The sequence below is a fragment of the Oxyura jamaicensis genome, chromosome 1 (genome assembly GCF_011077185.1).
Source record: "Oxyura jamaicensis isolate SHBP4307 breed ruddy duck chromosome 1, BPBGC_Ojam_1.0, whole genome shotgun sequence".
Taxonomy (NCBI): domain Eukaryota; kingdom Metazoa; phylum Chordata; class Aves; order Anseriformes; family Anatidae; genus Oxyura; species Oxyura jamaicensis.
In genome coordinates this window covers 157152587-157179137 of record NC_048893.1, presented here as the reverse complement: position 1 = coordinate 157179137, position 26551 = coordinate 157152587, and the positions used below count along the sequence as shown (strand labels likewise).

The following is a 26551-nucleotide window of genomic DNA, read 5'->3' as shown; positions in this document are numbered from 1 at the left end:
TTCTTTTCTTTTCTTTCCTTTCCTTTCCTTTCCTTTCCTTTCCTTTCCTTTCCTTTCCCTTCCCTTCCCTTCCCTTCCCTTCCCTTCCCTTCCCTCCCCTTCCCTTCCCTTCCTAATAAACTGTTGCACATGATGGATGAGTCTTGCTTTCCTGGAAGTGGCTGAACACCTGCCTACTTGGGAAGTAGTGAGTGAATTCCTTGTTTGCTTTGCTTTCACATTAAGCTTTTGCTTACGTAGCAAACTGTCCTTATCTCAACCCATGAGTTCTCACACTTTTACCTTACCAGTTTTCTCCTCCACCCAACCTGGAGAGAGTGTGCAACCAGATATCTGGTGCTTACGTGCCTGCCAGGGGTAAATCACAGCAGGAGCACACATGCATCTACCATGAGAATTGGATCCTTTTTGTATATATAAAAAAAAGGTTTAATTAAAGACATTCATTTCCATCTGTTCATCAGGGATATGATATGGGTAAGGTGTGTGGGTATGGGTGATATGGGTATGGGTGAATGATTGTGTTCATAAGCAAAAATAAATAAATGAATAAAAGAAATATATTTCAGAGAGCTGAACTATATGAATACTTAGATTTTTGGCTGAGCTCAAGGTTATACTTGTTCTAAGGAACGTATTTGAGCTGAAAGGCATCTTGATGCTGTCTTTGATTTATCACCTTAGTTCTCATGTTTGTGGGTGTGTAGGTTACCTTTGAGCTCTCCACACCTTTGTAATAATTAATATTAAAGCACAGGAGAAAAAAATAAAGTTTTAAGTCCATGGACTTCCATAAAAGACATATTTCTATCTATAGAAATGTCTACTTCTTTGTATGAGAAATATCTACTTCTCTGCATTAACTACTTGCTCAGAGTTTATTTTGCTTTGAGTACTAGTACTGTAAGCTATATATGAGGTATTAAGCCCTTTCCATATTTCTTCTTATGACATCAGAGATTTGGTAGAAAGCATGCTGATCTGACAAACCAAGTTACAAAGCTTTTCAATTCAAGCTTCCTTTGGAAAGAACAAAGCACAGTGTTTTAAAGCTAGTTCATAGGAGAAAAAAAAAAAAAAAAAAAGAAAAAAGAAAAAAAAAGAAAAAAAAAAGACTTTTCACATGTATATATAGAGATAAGGCAAATACTTGAGCTTATTAGAGATCTACTAATGGAAATAAAAGGAAATAGCTGGTGATTGGACAGTCTATTTTCTACCCTACACCCTGAAAAAAGACACTGAAAAATTAGTGAAATGACACAAGAAAATTTTGGAGTGGTGGGAACCACTTTATAAATCTTTATAAAATTTAAAGCATTACAGTATCTTTGAGAGCAATTGAGTATCAAATAATGATAATAATAAATAAAAAAAAAACTCATTCCCTCCCCCATGTTGACAATCTTTAGGGAAAATATTACATATTTGCAAAATAGTAGAATTTGTTCCTTGTGATTATTTTTCCCTATACAGACCAAAAAAGATATTTCAGATGTATTAGTTTAATGGATTAGTGGAAACTATAAAATCTACGTTCCATGCTTAAGAAGCAATTGGCAGAGACAAAGCATTTTAAACCATTATGATTTGAATAATTTTGAATATCAGGATTATATATACATTTCATGTAAAATAATGACTGCATTCGCAGTACAGACTAAGCAGGAACTAAAACACTTTTCCTACTCCTAAGTACTAAGATTTACTACTATCATGACAAAGTTACTGCTATGATATGCAGTTATTTCAGCTGGCAACGCATAAGTACTATTAGAAAATATCTGTGTCTGTGTGTTTTCTATTTATTAGTTACCTCCAGATGCAAATAACACCTAAAGTGTATTTTTGTATTAGTTTTCACTGCATAGGTAAAGCCACATTAATTTCTACCCTATAGTAGTATTATCAAAATCAAAGAGATTATTTGTGGCACCTTTTTAAATAGTTAAGGACTTTAATTGGAAGCTAACACACTTTTAAAAATATATGTTCATTTTGTTCTAAATACCCTGAGTCTTAGCATTTGACAGAAGTGTAAATTCAATTAATTTCAAATATCTTTATTTTGTTTCAGTTAATTACTGAAAACAACTGTATAAAATGAGAAGGACTGGTGGGAGATGTGGTGGTCGGGGGCTGTCTCGGGCAGAGTGACCATGAAATGGTAGAGTTCTCGATACTTGGCAAAGTCAGGAAGGGGACCAGTAAGACCGCTGTCTTGGACTTCCGGAGGGCTGACTTTGAGCTGTTCAGGACACTGGTTGGCAGAGTCCCTTGGGAGGCAGTTCTGAAGGGCAGAGGAGCCCAGGAAGGCTGGATGTTCTTCAAGAAAGAAATCTTAATGGCTCAGGAGCGGTCTGTCCCCATGTGCCCAAAGACAAGCCGGCGCGGAAGAAGACCGGCCTGGCTGAGCAGAGAGCTGTGGCTTGAGCTTAGGAGAAAAAAGAGGGTTTATAATCTTTGGAAGAGAGAGCGGGACACTCAGGGGGACTACAAGGATGCTGCGAGGCAGTGCAGGGACAAAATTAGAAAGGCCAAAGCTCATCTGGAGCTCAATCTGGCTACTGCTGTTAAAGACAACAAAAAAAGTTTTTATAAATATATCAGTACAAAAAGGAGGACTAAGGAGAATCTTCACCCTTTACTGGATGTTGGGGGAAACTTAGTAACCAGAGATGAGGAAAAAGCTGAGGTGTTTAATGCCTTCATTGCCTCAGTCCATAGCAGCAAAACCAGTTGTTCTACTGGACGCCCAGTACCCTGAGCTGGTGGAAGGGGATGAGGAGCAGAGTGTGCCCCCCACAGTCCATGAGGAAATGGTTGGCGACCTGCTGCAGCATTTGGATGTACGCAAGTCAATGGGGCCGGATGGGATCCACCCGAGGGTACTGAGAGAACTGGCAGAGGAGCTGGCTAAGCTGCTTTCCATCATTTATCGGCAGTCCTGGTTATCAGGGGAGATCCCACTCGACTGGCAGCTAGCAAACGTGACGCCCATCTACAAGAAGTGCCAGAGGGTAGACCCAGGGAACTATAGGTCTGTTAGTTTGACCTCAGTGCCAGGAAGCTCATGGAGCAGATTATCAGGGGTGTCATCATGCGGCAGTTGCAGGGCAAGCAGGCAATCAGGCCTAGTCAGCATGGGTTTATGAAGGACAGGTCCTGCTTGACGAACCTGATCTCCTTCTATGACAAGGTGGCACGCTTAGTGGATGAGGGAAAGGCTGTGGACGTGGTCTACCTTGACTTCAGTAAGGCATTTGACACCATTCCCCACAGCATTCTCCTCAAGAAACTGGCTGCTCATGGCTTGGACTGGCGTACACTTTGTTGGGTGAAGAGCTGGCTGGATGGCCGAGCCCAGAGAGTTGTGGTGAATGGAGTCAAATCCAGTTGGAGGCCGGTCACTAGTGGAGGCCCCCAGGGCTCGGTACTGGGACCAGTCCTCTTTAACATCTTCATTGGTGATCTGGATGAGGGGATGGAGTGCACCCTCAGCAAGTTTGCAGATGACACCAAGTTAGGTGCGTGTATCGATCTGCTCGAGGGTAGGAAGGCTCTGCAGGAAGACCTGGAGAGGCTGGACCGATGGGCCGAGGCCAACGGTATGAAGTTCAACAAGGCCAAGTGCCGGTTTCTGCACTTGGGGCACAACAACCCCAGAGCTCCAGGCTGGAAGATATGTGGTTAGAAAGCTGCCTGGAAAAAAAAGGACCTGGGAGTATTTGTTGATAATCGGCTGAATATGAGCCAGCAGTGTGCTCAGGCGGCCAAGAAGGCCAACAGCATCCTGGCTTGCATAAGAAACAGCATGGCCAGCGGGTCCAGGGAAGTGATTGTCCCCCTGTACTCAGCTCTGGTGAGGCCACACCTCGAGTACTGTGTTCAGTTTTGGGCCCCTTGCTACAAGAAGGACATGGAGGTGCTAGAGCAAGTCCAGAGAAGGGCTACAAAGCTGGTGAAGGGTCTGGAGAACAAGTCTTACGAGGAGCAGCTGAGGGAGCTGGGACTATTTAGCCTGGAGAAGAGGAGGCTCAAGGGTGCCTTTATCGCACTCTACTGGTATCTTAAAGGAGGCTGTAGCAAGGCGGGGGTTGGTCTATTCTCCCACGTGCCTGGTGACAGGATGAGGGGGAATGGGCTAAAGTTTCACCAGGGGAGGTTTATGTTGGTTATTAGGAAGAATTTCTTTACTGAAGGGGTTGTTAGTCACTGGAATAGGCTGCCCAGGGAAGTGGTTGAGTCACCATCCCTGGAGGTCTTTAAAAGACGTTTAGATGTAGAGCTTAGGGATGTGGTTTAGTGGAGAACTTGTTAGCATTAGGTCAGAGGTTGGACTCGGTGATCTTGGAGGTCTCTTCCAACCTAGACTATTCTGTGATTCTGTGAAAATATATTCATTTCTCATTTAATAAAATAAGTAGAAACTACTGGTGTTCATCTCTAAAAATCTGACTGCTTTGCTTTTGATGTCTCTATATATTAACAAAGCAAAACATGATAATTTAGACCTTTGAGGTAGTTTTTTTGAAACAGGTATTGAGGTTTCTAAGTCTAAGGACAACATTTTAAATGTTTTAACTCTGGCAATGTGCAATAAGTGGAAGTAGTTGCAAGTCAACTTGATGTCTAGTTCTTAAATTTGGTTTGGAGACAGTACTGCTTCTCCAAATATTAAAGGCATAAATTACAGATGCTATATAGAAGACATTTCTGTACGGAAATGGTAGGAGCTACTTTTCAGCATTCAAGGTTAACAGGTACGTGGATATTATGAAGAAGATATAGTCTAGACATTAATAAGTGTGGCAGTCATTATTAGTATGTGCCTCTTTTGTCTGCCATTAAACTACATAATGTGCTACAAAGATCAGCTTTTGAATTCCAACTATTTAAACTGAACAATAACCTTCCAGACATAGTAAAAATGGTTTAAAATTAATTTTCACTATGTTGGCACAGGGTAACTTTAAGCTATTATTTTTAAAGTTTCTGTTTTAATGAAAGTGCATTATGTTGAACTGATCAATCTAAATATTACTTTCTGTAGTCAGCCTCCAAGCAGTAGCCTGAGTACTAATTGTGTGCAAGTGCTGAACCCAAGCCAGTTCTGGTTGCAGTCTAATTAGCATATTCATAAGTCAGAGCTTCATGCAGGTGCCAGAAAGCTGCAAAATGTTTTGTGACTATTCACTCCTACAATAGCAGAAATACTGAATTTCCCTCCCCAAACTATTATATGTTATAAAATAAACTGTTTAATAGTGTAGGGTAGATTTGAAGACTCTCAAACAATCACTCTATGAAGAAATTAAACAAGATAAATTTTTCCTCTCTTTTTTTTCCTCCTTTTCCTTTTCTCATTCTCATTTCCCCACCCCCACTCCCCATTTCCACCCTCCCCTTGCCCTACAGAACAAAAAATTCAGATCAGGCAGTTTAAATAAAATGTTTCTTGCTCGATCCCTCTTTGAAATCCAGCTCTAGTTTTCTTAATAGAGGCCAAGGAAGATAGTGTGGTAATTACCAGATTAGACATCTACAGACCCTGCTGCATGAGTGATAAACCAGAAGAAGGGAACTAAGCTTCTTCTAAATGAATCTGAGCAATCCAGATACTCACTAACAAAAATGAATGCAGAATAAAAGCATACTTTTGACATGCTTCTGCCAATAATGGCAGCATGATAAAAGGATTGTCTGGATCAATTTATCTCTTCACTGCAGATCACTTTTGCCCCTTTTACCATTACAATTTTGTTTTTCTGTAGTGCATAAACAAATGATTAAATTCAGAAGATATTTCAAAAACTAGCTAAAGCAAAATATTTTAAAGGTTTTCTCACATTGTTAAGCCCAGATAAAGCCACGGTTGATCATTTGAGCATATCAGTTGTTTTTTTGTTTGTTTGTTTATTTGTTTTGTTTTGTTTTCCAAATAAAATTGCATAAATAGTAAGAATAACAAATTCTTAATTTAGTTAATTTTACTATTTATCTTGCAGAGAATGTTTAACAATTTCTACACTCTATATTTGATTAGAATATATATATTTTATTTCACCTTAAGATATCCTGTTAAACCATCTCTCCTCTATACACAGGTTCTCACAGAACTACACAGTAGTAAAACTTAATATATGATAATATATTTGATCTACAATCAAAGTACACAATCTAAGGTCTACAATCTAACTTTGATCTACAATCAAAGTACACAGACAAATTTTTATATAGGCAATGAAGCTACCCTAATTGCATCTCTGTGTTTAAGAAACATGCCCTATTCATCAAGATTTTAGAATATGTATTTTTATCCTGTCATGGAGGGACAGATTTAAAATTGTGAAATACTCATTTCCTTTTGCAATATCCCATATGCTCTTTAGAAAAGTGTACATTTCATGTTTTGATTGGTGGAATATTTATAACAAATCTCTAAAACTCCACCAGTTATTAAAAAGCAAGGCAACTACAAGGTAGCTGTAGAAGCATCCATATTTTGATGATAAACCCTGGAGTCTTACTTATATCTTGTATAAAGTGCTCAAGCTTTTTATTCACTGTGTAAGGATAATCTGACTTTGACTACCCTAGATATTTCTAGTATTTCAGCTAGGCCTTGTAGGTCTAGAGAGTCACACTTATTTTCATCACAAAACTGGAAGTTGCCTGTTGAGGAATAAAAAGTGTCTTCTCTTTAGCCCTGGACTTCAGTGGTGTGGTTGGGAGGGAGCACTGAGCATAAAGAGCTTCAGGGAGCTGGCTGTGGGCTTCTGAATCAATTAACCTAGCACAGTCCACTCCTTGATGAGGTTTGATTATCCTCAGAAATAAAAGAATCAGAAAGAAGGTTGCAGACTACATTATAAGCCATTTCTGGTCTCTGGTGTTGGGGCCACAACCCCATTCATGAGCTACTAGAATGGTATCTAGAAAACTCTTCTTTAGAGTCTTTAGAGTCTAAATTCCTCAGGAGTTTAAGGAAGAAAATATATATGTGTTGGTTTTTGTTGTTGGTGGTGTTTTTTTGTTCATTTGTTTTAATTCTCTCTTCCTGAATTCTTAATAAGTAACAGGCTGCTTCATTAAGAGGAGGAATTCTCTCTTTTAAAATAAAGTGGAGGTCATACCAGATGCGGGGTGGTTTTGGACAGGTTTGGATTGCTCTACCCTGCCAGGAAGGAAGAACCTCTGTACAGTTTTCAAGTCACAAATTGAGGCTGCTGTGGAAAGTTTGAAACAAAAGTATAAAGTTTACATAGAGTGCAAAACAGAACACATAGAATGGCAATGTACTCTGTTGTCAGGCAACAGTGAGCTGAATTCAGGTATTCAATTTTATATTGAAGAGAAGTAGTTGGCTTACACCACTGAGGGATGTGGCTATACCTCTCTATAGGTTTGCTTGTCCTGTGTGTTGGCCTGAGGTGGCCCCGGCCCTGAAGCCAATCACTAGCATCAGTATATCACCATGCCTGCTCTACTGCATGGTTAAGCAAGCACCCTCTGAAAAAGAAAGAATGTTAGGTATGCTGGCACATATGATTCTAACAGTACTGTCACACAGCTTCTGAAACAAACCTGGAGTAAAGAATAATTAAACGGATGAGTAGGGTTTTTTCATTAAAGTTAAATTAGGCGGATATATCCCTCTACTGGACATGGCCACAGGCCCACACGGAAATCCCACTCGTTTGAACTGTGTGAAGTCTGAGAGTACAAAAAGCAGACAGACCATTTTGCACTTGGCAGATGTGGTGTTCTGTGTTCCATCTCTTGAACCTCCCTCCTTTGTATTTGTAGTTGAATTTTAATTCAAAATAAAGGAACCAATAAATTACTTGTGCATTCCATTTATGATCAATGCTCAAATACAAATCTTGTCCTTATTCTGCAGAGATACTTTGAAACAGTTAAATGAGCTTTGTTCTCAGTTTCATCCACACAAACTGGTTTAGTGAATATTGTCTCAACAAACTGGAATATGAGCTCGAGTATACTAAGCTATGGGAAAATATATATATGTATATATATATATATAGAGAGAGAGAGAGAGAGAGAGAGTTTTGCTCTCCAAGGAGAATGACTTGTTAAAATAAAATATCCTCACCGTACCCTGAGGAGTATTGTCATTGTGGCTGTTCCCTTTACAGCTTATGGAAAGGAAAAAAACCTCTAGAGAGTCATTAATCTCATCATAAAATAGAACAGATGAATATCCCTGGTGGAGATATTTTTCTTCATTAAATGTAAAGGGATCCTAAAATTCCTAGATCAGATTTTAGATGTCTAACTTTCAGAAGTTAAATTGCAAACAATTAAGTCAATACTATGCTGTCCAATAGAAAAATGTATTACATCCTTAAACAATCAGTTAACTCAGTCAGAAACCACAAAGAAATGGCTGGAAAGAGAAAAACATTATTGAATCTTTTCTGAACCTCCTAAAATGTATGCAGTAATTTACCAAACTTTCCTTTATGTCCAGTTTTGGGAAACTGGAGGAGGGAAAAAGTCAGAAAGGGTATTATATGTTACTGGATCTAGTAGCTATCATCTTGACAATATTATGTGCTTGAAAAATATTTTTCACCTGTTTTGAACATCACTGAAAACACCAGGTATAATTTTTTTTGTTGTATACCAACATCAGTGCTATCACTGGAAACACTATACTTCTGGAAGCTGGTAATCTGAGTTGTGGTGGTCATAGGTACACGTAGAAATTTGTTAGTGTGTTGCTGCTGTGAAGTTATGTTCATAAAATTTATTTTTCTGTTTGTGGTGCAATTGCCTAAAGTAACTAGGAAAATACAACTAACATTCACTTTTTAAAGAAAATGTACAGCATTGAAGAGGCTTTCATGCATTACCTGAGCGTCCCCTAGGCTTCCAACCTTAGATGCTGTTGTGCTGGGGGAACCTGGTGTTCTGGCTCTAAGGAACAGTACGGAGCATAGAGTGGAGTGGAGACACCACTGCTAGGCTCTGTGGCCAGGTGGGGACTCAATTGTTTTTGTGCACACCAAGACCGATAAACTGCACTTTTTGCTACCCTGAGCCAACGAACTGTCATGTTTTGACAAATGCTGTACTCTCATGTACTTTTGCTCATTATCATATCATAATAATACCAAAGCACACCTCCATCCCCAAAGCTACCCACCTCCAAGGTGCAAACACCCCTCACTGAGCATGCATTCTGAATTTCTCGGAGCCTATTACTTTAAACAGAGACAGGAAAAATTTTCACCAATCATAACTAAGATATGCTTGACTAGAGTCACTCAAGCTCCACCTAAAAGATAGAAAATAATATAAATTGGCCTAAGAGAGAGGGGATGTCCGGGAAGATACCACCGTCAGGGGAGATACCATCCTGAGGGAATACACCATCCCGAGGACCTCCTGACTCCTGGGATCAGTCCATGGGCTGAGCCTCTCTTCAACCCCCCTTCCCTCCCCCATTGAGACCTTTGGGTGAGATGTGAACACTTGGTTATACTGTGTGCCTCCATGGATACTTAGAAACTTCTATAGAGTCTTTGTGCCTTTTAACGTGTTAATTTCCAGGCTGCACACCTGTGTATTTCATGCATGCTAGCTTGCTTTTGCAGACAGTAAATTATCACCGGCAATCCAAAGAACCTGTGTACCTGTTGCTGTAATAAATTGCACTTGATTGCATTGTTCCTAGCTGCGATAGTTCTCATTGAACGCGACTAGAGTAAGGACGGTTATATGTTATTGGTTAATCCGTGACCGTGTAGTTCAGTGCTAAGGGTGGTTATATGTGGTTGGTGAATCTGTGATTGTGATTATGATAGTTCAGTGTCCTGAATCCGACCGGACCTGTAATGGTTAATCAGCTACACCCCTTAATGCGACACTGTTCCAGAAACAATTACAAGTTCTGTTCTTTCTTATTTTGAGAACTACCTTTTACATGACTAACCATGCTTCCAGAGTCTTGCTGAGACGTCATCTCTGAATCTCAAACTCTATAGAATCTAGATAGAAAATAATTACACAACAGAGTATGAAAATGCACATTTTCAAGAACAGCATTTTCACTGTCACTGCTGAAAATTAAAATACAAATGCACAGCTCGTCTCCTAAAATCTAATCTTATGAAGTCCTAAATCTTCCAGAAGCCTCATTCTCCAATGTTATCATTCAATTACTCTTTCTTTCCTATTCTTATGTTTGTATGTACACACACACAGAAGCACACACATATGGACCTACCTACCTACTTGACTACCTACCTACCTACCTACCTACATGTCTATATATGTATGTGTACACATGTAATTGCCTCTTTGGTTCAGAAAGTGCAATTACAGGCCATTTCATGTGAAAACGACTGAGAAAATTTTGTGACTTTTTGTGACAATTGTTTGGTAAGATACAAAGTCAATTCAAGGCTAAAATAAAGGAAAATGCACACAAACATTTCACAGTAATTTCTGAGATCCAAAAAAATGCACAATATTGTAGCATCTGGCAGTATAAGGTAAAACTGCTATCAGTTAATATTACAAATGTGTCTGAAACATTTGAAGGAAGATGCAAAGTTCCATGGACCTAAGCAGCACTACAGAAGTAACTTCTGAAAAATGTCATTAATTTATAATGTATAAAATAGAATTGCACTTCACTTCAGTGTCAGCCATGCATGACTTTTTGTTCCTGTGTTATCTTCACTCAGCATAGGAAAGGAAATTTAATTTCCATTTCATTTGTCAGGGGTTTCTCTAGGAAACAACAACCTCTTAAATAATATCCTAGGGAACTCCTGGGGAAAAAAAAAAAAAAAAAAAAAAAAAAAAAAAAAAAAAAAAACTGGACTAGAGAGTTTTAAATTTTATGAATAAAAATTTCCTGGATTGACACAATTGACACAATTTGGAAAAACTGTGTGCCCCTTAAGAAAAGAGAATGTGCTTAGCTATCTTGCATGATTTTTTGACTGGCAGTCTTCATAATAAATACAATGGGTAACATCTGATAGGGAGAAAAATAATAAAGTATTCTCAATTTAGCTGGAGTAGCTTGAAAAGGTGTCATTACACTCCTCTGGAACTTACTCTCTTGACAGCTGTGACCCCAAAATAAGTCATTTGATTACTCCATATGCACTTTGGTGCAAAGTCACAAGGTTGGCTTAAATTACTACTTAATATAATTTCCGATGATTAGCTTTTTTTTTTTTCTTTTTTTTTTTTCTTTTTTAAAAATATTAAGAATCCCAGAAGATAAAGTGCAGAATTACCTTCATAACAGGTAGATAACAATGATTTCCAAAGTCCTTTATTGATTTTATTTAGTGGAGGTGTTTCAGTAAAGACTTCATCTATTTTGCAGATGTCTTCTGTAAATTTGATGTTTTCATTACAGGTTCTAAATCCACCCTGAAATTATCATGATTCATGCTGTCCTGATTTCAGCTGGGATGGAGTTAATTTTCTTTCTAGTTGCTGGCATGATGTTGTGTTTTGGATTTAGGATGAGAATTATGCAAATAACAAACTGATGTTTTAGTTGTTATTGAGCAGTGCTTACAATAAGTCAAAAGACTTTTCAGCCTTTCACACTGCTTGCAAGCGAGGAGGCTGGTGGTGCAGAACCAGGACAGCTGACCTGAGCTGACCATATGACACCATGGTGAACAATAAAAATGGGGGGATTTGGTAGGGGAGGGAAGGCCATTGCTCAGTTTCTGGCTGGTCATCCATCAGTGGGTTGTGAGCAATTGCATTGTGCATCAATTGCTTTGTATATTATTTATTACTATTATTGTTATTGTTGTAGTTGCTGCTAGTTGCTGCTGCTGTTGTTGTTGTTGTTACTGTTATCCTTTCCTTTTCTGTTATCTTATTTTTTTATTATTATTATTTTTTTCTCCAATTCTTTCTCCCATCCCACTTAGGTTTGGGCTGGGGAGTGAGCAAATATTTGTGTGGTACTTAGTTGCCTAACAGGTTAAACCACAATACATGGCTGTAGAAGTGTTTATAATTTCATTATAATTATCATATTAAAAAGTAAAACTTTTAATGTTTCTGAATTTTGATGATACATTATTTTTTTAATGAGAAAAATAAAATATTGTTTTAAATGCTGTAGAGCTTTTCTTCAAGCATCTACAACGGCTGTGTTGTAAAACATATCACAATGTGTGAAACTACACTATTCTTGCCATGAATTCCTGATGTTGTACTAAAATTTCTGTTCTAATAAAAACTTCTCATTTAAGATATGACGTATAAAGGGAAGTGTGAAGTTCTTTGTTGTAAAATAAGTCATGTTAGATATTCAAAAAGTTGTTTGGGCTTTAAAGATCTATAAATTACACCTCTTACAATGCCTGGCCATTTTGTAAATCAGTAAGATCTATCAACAGACTAATATTCTGTCACGTATGTTACTGTTGTTATATTTTTATATAATTAATCAATTATTCATGTATTAGCTATAGGTTCATTCAGATTGACATTAACCATGGTGTAGAGTTCTGCAGAAGCAGAAGATGCTGACCTGTGGGCCTGTCTGCCACATGTGATGAGTATTAAACCATTTTTTTTTTTTTTAAATTCTGCCATGGATGTACCTATCATGTACCTATCTAAGGTACATGATAGGTATCCATGAACCTATCTAAGGTACATATTCCTGTGGGTGTATGTGTAGGAGTATGCAGTCTGTCTGTCTGACAAGGTAACTGTGTTTGTTTTTTTTTTTTGGAATGTTCTCAAGAACTAAGTCAATATTACTAGGGAAAATATATACATAAAACAACAACAACATGATAGAGCTCTTCTATACCCTTTATACATTGACTAGACAAATGCATTGTGAGTATGTAAAGTGGCATAGGTCCCTGCATTTAAACAATGCTTCAGTGGGGGCATTTGAAACTATTGTGACACTACTTTCATTTCATGAAAAGAAAAACAGTGGTATACTTTTTTGAGGACATCAAGAGGTGCCTAAATATCCATCAATGTTTCTGTTGACTTCTCTGCTCATTTCTTAAAATTAGTTTTGAGTAACTTTTTTCAGTTGTAAAACAGAACTTGTACATATATAAGCTGTTCAGCTGTCCTGCTTTTGGGTCTGTTGAATTGACACCAGAAAAGGTCAGACAAGAGATGTGCAAATTACAGAATTAAAAACTTAATAGTTTACAAATGGTGAAAGGAAAGAGGAGGTTGAAAGAGAAGAAAGAAGATGGATTACCTTAACTTTCAAACAGACATTTTGCCTTTCTCTCCTTCCAAACTAAACAGGAAAAATAATTATTTTTGAAATGCTGCATTTGATCTAAAAAAAAAAAGAAAAAGAAAAAGAAAAAAGAAAAAAATTTAATGTACAAATAATTCTGTCACAAGAATGGAAAAAAAATAAAGAAGAAGCATAGAAAAAAGCCATACATTACTGCGGGAGATGTGTTTCCATCAATTTCCATTAATATCACCATCGCAGGAAATCAGGCCATTTCCTTTAGTACCTAAATATGGTTTGAAAGTCCCTACTCTTAGGCAACCAGGTTTCAAAAGATATTCTGTGAGAGATGGGATGCATTCTGGCAGGCTGTAGAGTAATAAATAAATAAATAAATCATTCTGATGAGAAACTGTTAAAAATTGCAATAGTAATTTACAAAGAGAAAATTAAATACATCTGAATTAATATGTGATACGTATTTAACTTGTACAGACATTGCAATCACATATTCTTGTGTGGGAACTCTAAATAGTACTGCAGGTGAATGCATAACATGCTTTACTCATTTGTGTGGGATGCTTGGGTGTCAGGAAATCTGGATGATGTCTGGGAGTCTCACAGTTGCTGTTCCAAGGTACAAACAACAGAAGAAAAATAAAGGTCTCTCATAAGTTTTTTTGCTGTCAGGGGCAACATACTGTAAGTTATATAAATACTCAGGAAAAATGAGTAGAACTGAGAAACTTTGATACATAATTTTACTATAACCTAGTAAGTTAATTTCAAGCACTTATTGAGGAATTGAGTCACTGTCCCTGAAGCCTTCAATAAATGTGTGGATTTAGAACTTAGTAGCATGCTATAATGGTGGATTTTAGTACGATGTTAAAAGTTGGACTAGATGATTTTAGAAGTCTTTTCCAACCTGAGTGATTCTATGATTGCATAATCAGGGCTCTTTCAGGAACTATCAGGTATGATTCTGTGATTCTATTATTCTATGTTGTTCTGGGATTTTATATATAAAAATGCATAAATGTATAAGAACATTTATACACATATATACACTTTTATTTTATTAAATGTGCACTGTAGACAAAAAAAACTGCAATTTAGAAACTGCAAAGTTTTAAAGTTCTAAATAGTATTTTGCTGAAGTCATTTTTGTGGATGAACACAGTTCTGGGTTTTTTAAATTTTTCTAAAATCTAGGAGGAGGCTTTAGAAGTTTCACCTCTGGTTTTATCTTTCAGAGAAAAAAAAAAAACATCTATGAATCTTAAGAAACTATACATCATATTTATACATAATGTCTTACAGCTACAAAGATACAAGGCACAAAGATGAACTGAACTTGCCTGAATAAACAACTAATGTTTTAAATCCTTATATTGGAAATAAAGATGGTGCTTCGATCCAGTTAAAAGTCCTTAAAGTTCTCATTTCAATAGCTTTCTAGTCTGAAAAACACTTTTCATAATGTGTCCTAATTATTTAGACCAGAAAATCAATATGCTTCAATATTCCACATACGATATTGAATTCCAGATTGGCCCATAAGAGGTGTCTTATTAAATGTAGCTAAAAATTGGAAAAAAAAAAAAAAAAAAAGTCATTTTCATTTTCATCAAAATACAGAGATGATGATGTCTAGCAAGTAGCAGACTTCATTGCTAGTTCCTCTTTTCTGTGTTATTTTTAATTCTGTGACTAATATAGCATGGGTAGACAGGACTGCAAACTTGGGCAGTAGTGACTAGAAAGCTTTATTTTATTTTATTTTATTTTATTTTATTTTATTTTATTTTATTTTGTTTTATTTTATTTTATTTTTTACCTACAGCCTTGCGTGCTCCAGGGTCATGTTCCCTCCTGATTAATCTCCATGTGACTCTATTAGCTTTTCATCCTCTTATGCAGTGATCCATGTAAAGAGAAACGAAAAACTTTACTGTCCAAGCTATAAGATATGAGCTTGAATTCCTGTAAACTGAAATCAACAAGTCCAAATTTCCAATTTCTGAATTGAAGTTAGGCAGGTCCTGCCTAACAAATTTGATTTCCTTTTACGATAAGATCACCCATCCAGTCAACCAAGGGAAACCAGCTGATGTGATCTTTTTGGACTTCAGCAAGGCTTTCGACATGGTTTCCCATAGGATCCTACTGGACAAAATGTCCAGCATACAGCTTAACAAAAATATCTTACGATGGGTGAGCAATTGGCTGATGGGCAGGGCTCAAAGGGTTGTGGTAAATGGGGCCACATCAGGCTAGCGGAAGGTCTCTAGTGGGGTCCCTCAAGGCTCTATCTTAGGGCCAGTCCTCTTCAATGTCTCTATAAATGATTTGGATGTAGGACTAGAAGGTGTTTTGAGCAAATTTGCCGACGACACCAAACTTGGAGGAGTTGTGGACTCGTACGAGGGTGGAAAGGCCTTGCAGAGAGATCTGGACAGGTTGGAGAACTGGGTGATCACCAACTGCATGAAGTTTAACATGCATGAAGTGCCGGGTCCTGCACCTGGGACGAGGCAACTCTGTCCGTACATACAGACTTGGCAATGAGATGCTGAAGTGCAGCCCCACAGAGAGGGATCTGGGGGGTTGTGGTTGACAGCAAGTTGAATATAAGCCAACAGTGTGCCCTGGCAGCCAGGAGGGCCAACCGTATCCTGGGGTGCATCAAGCATGGCATCGCTAGTAGGGCAAGTGAAGTGATCATCCCACTCTACTCTGCGCTGGTGCGGCCTCACCTTGAGTACTGTGTGCAGTTCTGGACACCACAATACAAAAAGGACATTAAACTGTTGGAGAGTGTCCAGAGGAGGGCGATGAAGATGGTGAAGGGCCTGGAGGGGAAGACATATGAGGAGTGGCTGAGGTCACTGGGCCTGTTCAGCCTAGAGAAGAGGAGGCTGAGGGGGGACCTCATTGCAGTCTACAACTACCTCGCGAGGGGGTGTGGAGAGGCGGGTGACCTATTCTCCATAAACACCAGTGATAGGACCCACGGGAACAGGGTGAAGCTGAGGCAGGGAAGTTCAGACTAGATATCAGGAGGAGGTTCTTCACCGAGAGGGTGGTCAGTGTGGAACCACCCTCTTGGTGAAGTAAAAAAAAAATAAAATAAAAAAATATTGCGCACTGGAACAGGCTCCCTAGTGAAGTAGTCACTGCACCAAGCCTGTATGAATTTAAGAAATGTTTGGACTGTGCACTAAGTCACATGGTCTAAACTTTTGGGTAGACCTGTGTGGTGCCAGGAGTTGGACTTGATGATCCTTATGGGTCCCTTCCAACTCGGAATATTCTATGATTCTATGAAATCTCGGAACAGATAAACAGAAACAAATGTGAGTATGGTATGTACCTTCATATGCATTTCATACCATATTTTGAAGAATGAATCCTACTAAGTTAAATGTCTAATCATCAGAAAGTCTCCTGAATGGACAAATATTAAGTACGCTAGCCTGAGTCAAAAATCAGATTTCAAAACTAGGACTTCAGGTTTTTGATAGTGTTCAGATGCTTAATTCAATCCCTTCCACCCAAAGCCTAGATAACTTCTACCTAGACAGATGCTTTGGTAGGTATGCTGCCTTACTGCAGTATCAGAAAAACTCCAAAGCATAATGAAGTTCAGATTGAGATCTGAAGTTCAGATCTCAATATTACAGAGAATATTGACAACTAATGTCTTCTGTTTCTGTACACAGCTATTCTTTGTATGAGTCAGCTATTCAAATAAGCATTTTATATATTTACATTTGATAAACAAACAAAACAAATTAAAAAAAATAATAAAATGGATTTTTACTCTCAAATCAATAAATATTACATTTTAATTATGTGAAAACTCAACAGCCCATACTAGCAGGTAAACTTACAATCTGGTTACTTACTAGCTAGTACATTTTAAAATATCTTTCTCTGCTGAATGCTGAAGTAAGGGCTCAGTTAGGTAACTACTCCAAGTGAAATAACCATATAGTTGTGTAACAACAGTGTTCACAAATATCTTTGATTTGAAACCTAGTGACAAAGATTAAAAGTCAGAGATTCCACTAAAATGAATTCAAATATGATAGAAAATCCTGTGAAAAAGGATAAGCGATGTTTTTTGAAAGTTTTATAGTATTTTACATTTTGAAAATATTGATAACATAAACCACATTAAATTCCATCTATTTTTTTTAACTGATTACATGTGATAAAAAGATTATTTAAAAATATTTTCCTTCTAAACAGCTGCAAATTAATAGCTGTAGTCTTTATAGAAGATCCATATACATATCAACCAGCCACCATATAATTTATCTTATTCCAATAACATATGGTATGTCATTGATTTTACTCTTTCTGTCAGATAATATCTTCAACTGCTTTAATTCAGGATCCATAGAAAATTTTAACATTTTTATTATACACTGTCAATATTTGCAAAGTTCTAGATCATGGTGAAGTAAAATCCTATTCTAAATTGTCGGCCATATTTTATTTTTACACATGATTATTATACATTTCTATATTAGTTACTCTGTCCTCCTGAACTTCAGATTAGATTTGACAATATTTTTATATTCATTTTTCCTTCATTTAAGAGTGATATGCAATATTAATTTAATGGCAACTTATAAATAACTCATCTTATTATCCAATGAAATTTTATTATAATTATTATATAGACATAATAAGGAAACAAATGTTATAGTACCAAACCAATAGAATACAGATACTGTGGATTCTAATATATATGTCCTTCAAAAATTTCAGAAGTGGTTGCAAAGGTTCTCTAAGTGTCTAATCACTTCTGTGCAAGAGTTTGTTTCATTATTTCTTTAATTTTATTTATTTCCTGGTAAATATCACAAAAAAGGTTTATTTGTACACTGATTTATCCATATTTATTAATGGGCTAAGGTTTTATATATAAGTATGTAGTTCCATATGGCAATCATTTTAGCTTTTTAATGCATATGCTGATGAAATTCAAATGATTAAAAAGAGTACTTGCCCAAGACAGTTATGACAATATAAAAACAAAACAAACACACAAACAAAAAGCTATTAACAGCATGATTTGGTCACTAGTAAGCACTGCAAAATTAAATGTGTCTAGTTTCCCCAGTTAGGTATAAATAACAAACACCTTTATAATTCACAGTTATATTAAGCAAAATATGCATCCATTTAATGTCACTGGCTGGTATAAATATAGATAAAATACATAGCAAACAGACAAAAACAAACTAACAAAACAAACAAAACAAACAAACAAACAAACAAAAAAAAAAACATACTTTATACTGCCCAACTAATTCAAAGTGTAATTTATTGGCCAACAATATTAATTAGACTGAACATCTATTTCTATAGTATGTAGGATAATTTCCACATACAAAATACATTTACAGTCTTGCTGGTTGCTATTTTTTCTCTGATTTTATAACCTTCTATCTTTCTCATTTAAGGATCTTATTCACTTTTAATTGAAGTGAAGTCCTCAGAATCAGTGCAATGTATTCTGTAATAGTTCAAAAACTACAAGGACAAATCTTGTTTGGAAATCAAGTTCTGTACACAATATACATATCATCTGTACATATGTATAATAGACCTGATCATATACCTACTGTAAACATTAGAGAGACTTCTGTTAACTTCAATGGCTTTTGATCAAGCATTGCTATGCATATAGTATCAGAAAACATACTAAATTCAGATGTTCCAAATTTTGACATTTCTCATACTTGAAACTATCTTTGCATATAACCCCATGCACTGCATAGTGGAATGGACTGATATCCCACTTTTGCCTCTATTGTATACATGCAATAACTACGATGCATGTGTTTTGGGTTTGAGCAGGTTAACAGTGAAATTTTTTTTTTTTTTTTTTTTTTTTTTTTTTTACTTTTGCAGTACAGAGAGGTACACCCTTCATTGTCAACATCAAAAGCCCACTCTCATCACAAGACACATCTGTCTAATCATATAGGTTAAATGATGTGAATGTAACCTGACAGTAAAAATCAGGAGACATTAGTATGTGAAGTCATAAAAAACGGATTTTCTCCAGCTTATATAATGTTACCTATACAGTACACTGAAGGGAAAGGATTATACATAGCAAAAACAGATGAAGAACAAAATCTTAGCTCATCTATCAGCCCTCTTTTAAGTGTCAAGTGGAAGTTTTAACCCTCACATTTCAAAGAGGTGCACAAATTCTTGTTTCCTGATATTAAAGGAAATGTTTTAGCAAAGCCTTCACTGATTTATTTGAAAAATCAGCATGTTCATGATAATGATATGTAGGGTGTTTCTTAATCAAAAAGCGATTCTGATTTTAATGAAATTAATCTGTGTATCATGTTTTGAATAGGAAAAAATAAAAAATAAAAGGCCGTTGAAGTCACTATGGAAATACCTCAGTCCCTGCAAAATTAGGAAGAAATAATTAAAAATATGGTCTTTCTGTTGAAGAACATTAGACTTTCACTAGATTTAGGCTGTAGTCATTCAGGGCTCACAAAGATCTCCAGTCTCCAGTCCTGGCTTTGAAGTACCTTGACTGATGTATCAGGGAAGGCTATTTTCTGTGGAAGCCATTTAAAAGTAATATAATTTCTGCAATGGCAAATTGCAATGAGATGACTTGAACATGTGCTTTTTTCCTCCTAGAGGCTGTTGAGACAAATTCATTTGAGATTTTTTAAGATCTACTCTCTCTTCCACTCATTTTAAATACAAGAGTTATGGTTCTGCACAGACACAAAAAGACAGGTGTCCTCAGCAGACAATTTTATTCTTAATAAAAAAAAATAAAATTAAAAATTAAAAAATATAATAATGTAAGAGCATCAGGGATCTTATGGCCTTTGTTTTTAGTTCTCATTTTAGCTACAGAAAAAAATAATAATGTGTGTATAGCTATATAAATATGTCTCACTGAGCTTATGATATACTTATGATATAAATTAATACTCATACATTTGTACATAACTTTTGAAAATGACTTTTTTTTTTCCCAAATACTGTACAAGCAATTTTAGATAATTCTCCTTTTTACTTCTTTTCTCCTGAACTATGAAATTTCAGTACATAGTTCTAAAATCTTCAGTATGACTGGGTTGCATTATGAGCAATATTTTTTCCTGTGAATAATAGTTAATAAAATCAAGTTGTGTTTTTCTTTTTTTTTTTTTCATTCCATCTACATTTTTCATATATATTCACTGCTATTTTTCTCATCAAGCACCATTTTTGTGACGTTATGTTTGAGTTTTTAAGATGTTATTTTTGCTAGTTAATTCCCTATCTCTGATACTAACCAAGAAGTACAATATTTGTCTTCTTTAATCATGACTGCAATTCTGATACCTTTACTATATCCATTTTTCTTGGGAAGAAGAGATTTGTGAGAAATATGTGTTTTGGAGGACCCCGTCATCATTCTGCATACAGCTGAAAACACATTGATGTATAGGAAAACATACTGATATAAGATTCTACATAAAGAAGAAGATAAAAGGTCTTTTGCAATGTCTATTAAATGATGTCTATCAGGCTAGAATTCAGCTTTCAAATTACTCAAATTTAGGTGTTTTCATATAGATGTCTACAGATTAAATAGGTACCTAATTTATAATAGGTACCTAATAAGTAACACATATCTAGGTGTGCTTCAGCTACCCACAAGCAGGTATCCTATACCACTGTAAGTGCTCTAGCATACTGCAGGAACCTGAGAAGCTGACAATTATGTCACAGGACCAACTGGAGGGGGGGGGGGGGCGGGGCCCGGCAACAGACTGTCCTGGAGTGTTTCAAACCTACATACCTATGAAAAACTGAAACTTAATTCTTCTTTCCTTCTCAGCTGCTTCTCACAATTAGATGAGGTTTGCTATTTTTTCTCCGTTAGAAATTCAGATTATAGAAAAATGTTGTAAATACATTACAATTTGAAAATAACAAAGTATCATCACTGTCCAGGAAGGATGAAATGAAGATGCATCAGCTGCTAAAACCGATAAGTTCCGTTTTGATGGTTTATCTAAAATATGAATTAAAATATTCATGAAAGAATATGAAAACAACCCCCCCTCCTCTCTCCCCCACCCAGAATAAATAAATAAATAAATAAATAAAAAATCAGCAAGGTGTAACAAGGATTCATCAAATAATAAAATTCCTTTGAAAGTGAATATGGTCAGGTGAGAAGGGAAAATTTCAATTTCCAGTGGATAAGTTATTTATTTATTTATTTGGGGGTAGGCAAGAGGATGGGGGCACCTTAAGTCAATTTCTATTCTATTCCTGCAACTTGTCTTAATGCTGAATGGAAAAAAATGTACAAGCTTCAGTTAGCTGAAAGGTTGTGTTATCAGCAGCTACCAATATTTATTCAATATATTTGAACTTTTTCCTGTGAACAAAGTAAGTTAATTACATTTGTAAATATTATGGACAAAACAAAAGCAAATGATGGTATCTGAAAGGATTTTAAACATCAAATCCCAGATGTGCCCAGGGTTTCCAGGTTGGACTAGGTCCTGGGCAACCTGATCAAGGGGGTGGCATCTCTGTCCCTGGCAGGAGAGTTGGAACTAGACGATCTTTAAGGTCTTTTCCAACCCAAGCTGTTCTATGATTCTATGATTTATTACAAGTATGTAAACTTTTCAAGTCAGTTATGTCAAATTAAATCTGTTATGCTGAAGTAATAGCAGATAGTAGCTGCAGAGTATTATAAGAATTGCAACTTAGAAAAATCATGAAAAATAAGCTTTAAGTTATCTGGTAACTTGATAGCTTATATTCATTTTTCATGGTGTGTCTAGGCAGCAGCAGTGTTAGGGCAACGTTCTAAGCTAAGTATTCTTGAGTACACTGAATAAAAAATATAATTAAATTACACATAAACATCTTGTGTTATGTACTAAGAAACAGTTAATATGGAGGTACTTACACCTAAAATCACAGTATTCTGAAAACAGAAAACATATCTGTAAACATTTTCACTCCAGCGTGCTTTGATGATTTGAAGCTCTATGGCCAATAATGAGAGCAGAGCATGATAACTTTTAGTTACTTACAGAGAAAACAGCAAAACATACATAGTTTTAGAAATATCTAAAGTTTTCTCACAAGTTAGCTCATTAAATTATCTGGAAATACACCTGCTTATTTAAGTATATGCACCTAAAATATTTTCTCATTACCTAAACCAGAATATATATATATATATATATTATTTATTTATTTTTTCATCTAGAAAGTATTGTAGTCCTTCATATAAGAATAACCTGTAGGACATCCTTCCTGTGTTGTAGGAAAATAGTATGCACATATCTATTTGTGTATTTTACTAGAAGAGGTTGTTTTTAATCAGAAACTAAAAGTATTCAATTACTTAATAAAGAATCCAAATGTAAATATAAACCAAAATATTAAAAACATTTCAATATGTTCCAATTTCCAGAAAGAGATGTAGTTAAACTGAGAAAAGCTTCCAGGGTTTTACTGGAAATCAGCATGTTTACTGAAATATTATACTCATCTGTAAGGTTTCCACAGCTTTACCATAATGCTTACTCGAGAGCTGCTTCTAGTAGCTAACAAAGCCATACATACTTTTATATTTAAAATAAGTATTTTATCAACATTTTGGCTTCTATTATTATTTAGTTGATTTCAGTTCAGATATCTGTGATGAAATATAGTTTTTAAGCATAAAATAAGTAACTTATTTATATATATATATATATAAACCAACTCAAATATTAGTCAAATAATTATTTGTTTTGCTGATTTTTCAGTTGTACAGTTGCCAGGAATATGAAGGAAGCACTAGAAGGACAGGAACATTTTTTGCCTACTTTAATAGTTTAAATCATTGAGATACTCAGAAAGTATCTTGTTTTTCTTGACAGGCTTTTCTATGTTACAACAACAACAACAACAAAAGGCAAAAAAAAAAAAAAAAAAAGGTGACTGAAAAGTTCATTACAGTGATTTATATTTTTTTTCTTGCTTATTTTCTCTTTGGTAAAGCAGTCAAATAACATACTTGTCTTTAAAATAAACCCTCATTGATGTAAGTTTTCAGTTTTATAGAGGGATTAAAAGCTGTGTTCAGCCTGCATGACATTTATTGCAAGATCAAGGTATTAACTTGTAGATAAGTGTAGGAGAATGCACATGAGTATGCTGAGTCCCTGTGCTAAAAAATCCTGAAAAGCTTTTTCACTGAGGTACTGTGAAACACATTTTACTTTTTATTAAGATAATAAAAAGGATTAGACCACATTACAGATTATTTGGCAGCATGAGTTATAATCCCCATTATAAAATGATACTTCCTAGTTAACTGAATTCAGAAATCCATCTGAAACTGTAATTTTCTCTTATGTTTGCACATTTTTTTAAACTAAAAACAACCAAGCAAACCAACCAACTAACCATCACCACCAACTCCCCCCCCACCCCCCAAAAAAAAAATAAAAAAGAAAGAAACAAAAAAAGAAAAAAGAAACAAACAAACAAACAAACAAACAAAACTACTGTTCCTTAGCATTGAGACATATGCTGAGTTTTAGCCTGGGGAAAAGTTTTCTGGGACAAATAATTTGAATTTAAATCTGGTCATTTACTTGCGACAAAAGTAATGACTATAATTTTGTGGAAACTGAAAAGTATATTAAATGTTTGATATTTGCTTGAATTAACTTATCCAAGATCTAATTTTATTGACTTTTTTTTTTAAATATGCTCACTATGAGATAAAGTAAATTTGTCCAATAAAAATGGAATGCTACATCTGCTGTAACTATTTTTGCTTCATTTATTCATTGCTAGTGGTACCTTGAGAGAACTGCTTTATATATTTAGAAGATTAAAGTGGATGTTTTTCCTGATATACTACCATTCCATGCTTTTTGTATCCATGCAGAAGTGCCATCATCTCTTTGAAGAGCTAACATAGAATGCTAGGATATTGTGTTGAGTGATTGACATTACATTGAGTAAAGTCTTATGAAGCATAGTAAGGGAATATACTTGCCTGTTGCACCTAGTAATATAACCTAAAACATCCTTTTTAATTATCCTTTTGTTTGGTTGGTTGGTTGTTCTTTAATCTGTAGAAATGCACAGATGATTTGAACAGGCAACTGTAGCTGCTTGTCTTCTGATCCTCAATATCTGTGATTTAACAAGGTGTGTTACAGGCTATGAAGACGGTGAAGCAGGGCTACGGAGCATGGCTCTGAAGCTGGTAAAGGGCCTGGAGCACAAGTCTTATGAGGAGCAGCTGAGGCAACTGGGATTGGTTAGTCTGGAAAAGAGGAGGCTCAGGGGAGAATTTATTGCTGAAAGGAAGGTGTGGGGAGATGGGACTCAGCCTCTTCTCACAGATAACGAGCAATAGAACTGGAGGAAATGGCCTCACGTTGTGCCAGGGGAGGTTTACTTTGGAAATGAGGACACATTTCTTCTCAGAAAGAGTAGTCAGGCATTGGAATGGGTAGCCCTGGGAAGTGGTGGTGTCATAGTCCCTGGGGGTGTTTAAGTCTCCTGGGGGTTGGACTTGGTGCTTAGGGACATGGTTAAGTGCACCCACATTTAGTGCACATTTGGTAGTAGGGTAATCGCTGGACCAGATGATCTTGAAGGTCTTTTTCCAACTCTAATGATTCTATGATTCTATGATTTTACGATTCTATGATTCTGTGATTCTATAATCAAGAGTATGCATGGTAACCTGCTATACATTCCTCAGCTAAAATTCAGCCTAGATCTTCCTCCTTGACAAAGTTAAAAGAGACGGTCTCTTTCCCTTTGCAAAGAACTGTATAATTTCTATGAAATATCCTGCATTCATAAGTATGAAACAATATAGTCCATTATATTTCTTTGTATTTCTAAACTTGTTTAAATATATATATATATATTCTTATATTAAATAAAAAGAATTTGGGGGATCAGAGTGAGGTCTTTAAAAAAAAATAAAAATAAATAAATAAAAGTACTGTTTCACCTGTTGCTGACAGGATACCTACATTATTTCCAATTGGAATATTCATGATAACACATAATTATTATGACCCATCAAGTAAGATTACAATTTCTTTACTTGAACAACTTTAGGATTTGATCCTCAATACATGTAATTAAGACATCTTTTCTATTTTCAAAATTAGGAACAGAAGTAGGTGTCAGCCTCAGGAACCATACTCACGGGTGAGAGTTTACTTTGTCCAAATATCTTCACAGAATCACAGAATCATCTAGAATCATCTTTCCCTCCTCTCTCCTAACTCTCACATGAAATAGCTAATGTATTTTGAAATATATAATGAGCTCTCAGACAACACTGAGGGCTCATTACTCATATTTCCTTTCACTCTAGTGGATCTGTTATACTTCATGAAGATCATGAATGAGTGAATGAGATTTACAACAGCTCATATTTCAATAGTTTCTTATAAGGAGAATTTTCTTTTTTTGCTTTAAGAAGACTTAAATTTACACTGTACAATCTCAAATGCCACACAGTATACAATTTAAATGCTTCTGAAAGGATTCAGAATAAAGATAGAATATGATATTTAAGACTTGGTCATTAATTGTTTCAGGAACTTTATCGACATTTAGAGATACTTTTTTTTTTTTTTTTTTCCTTCTTTTTTTTTTCCTGTATGAAATAGTTTTTGGAAAAGAAACATTATAAGAATTTTCTTCTCTGCTAATAATGCATTTCTTATATGTACCTCTGAATCTATACCAAAACAAATAAATCAGACTATAAAAATATTAAGAACTTTTATGCATATTACAAATACACAGAAGATATGTAAGACATAAGAAGTATTGCACAGAAATATGGCAAATCCAGCTAAAGAATGAATAAATAGGGTCTGGAAATGAAAAAGTAGAATTACTTCAATTGAATACACAATATACATCATCATGAAAAAATGTTTAGTATAACCAATAATTTACTAAGAATATTAGGTAATAGTTTAATAAGTCAAAACTTCCTGCAGTCAGAAAATAATAATAATAATAATTAAAAAATTATAAATCCTGCAAAGGTATCAGTGAAAGTGGAAAGCCATCTCTTTCAAACAGAGTGTTTCATGTTATATTTTCATGTATGTGTTTGTGAGTGGACCCTAATATTCAATACAATTGAAAACAGGGCATTTTAATAATATAATTAAGAAAAAATAGTAAAATAAAATAAAATAAAATAAAATAAAATAAAATAAAATAAAATAAAATAAAATAAAATAAAATAAA

The 26551-nt window shown here is 35.5% G+C and overlaps 1 long non-coding RNA gene across 1 annotated transcript in view; it reads right to left on the bottom strand.

Annotated features, from left to right (window-relative positions):
* Positions 1 to 13443: 13443 nt before the first annotated feature.
* Positions 13444 to 26551, bottom strand: part of LOC118163229 — a 23102-nt gene continuing 9994 nt past the window's right edge. Inside the window, exons 2-3 of the long non-coding RNA XR_004748933.1 lie at positions 17156 to 17275; positions 13444 to 13603 (exon numbers count right to left, since the gene is read on the bottom strand). This is a non-coding gene — a long non-coding RNA (uncharacterized LOC118163229). The remainder of the gene's footprint in view (positions 13604 to 17155; positions 17276 to 26551) is intronic.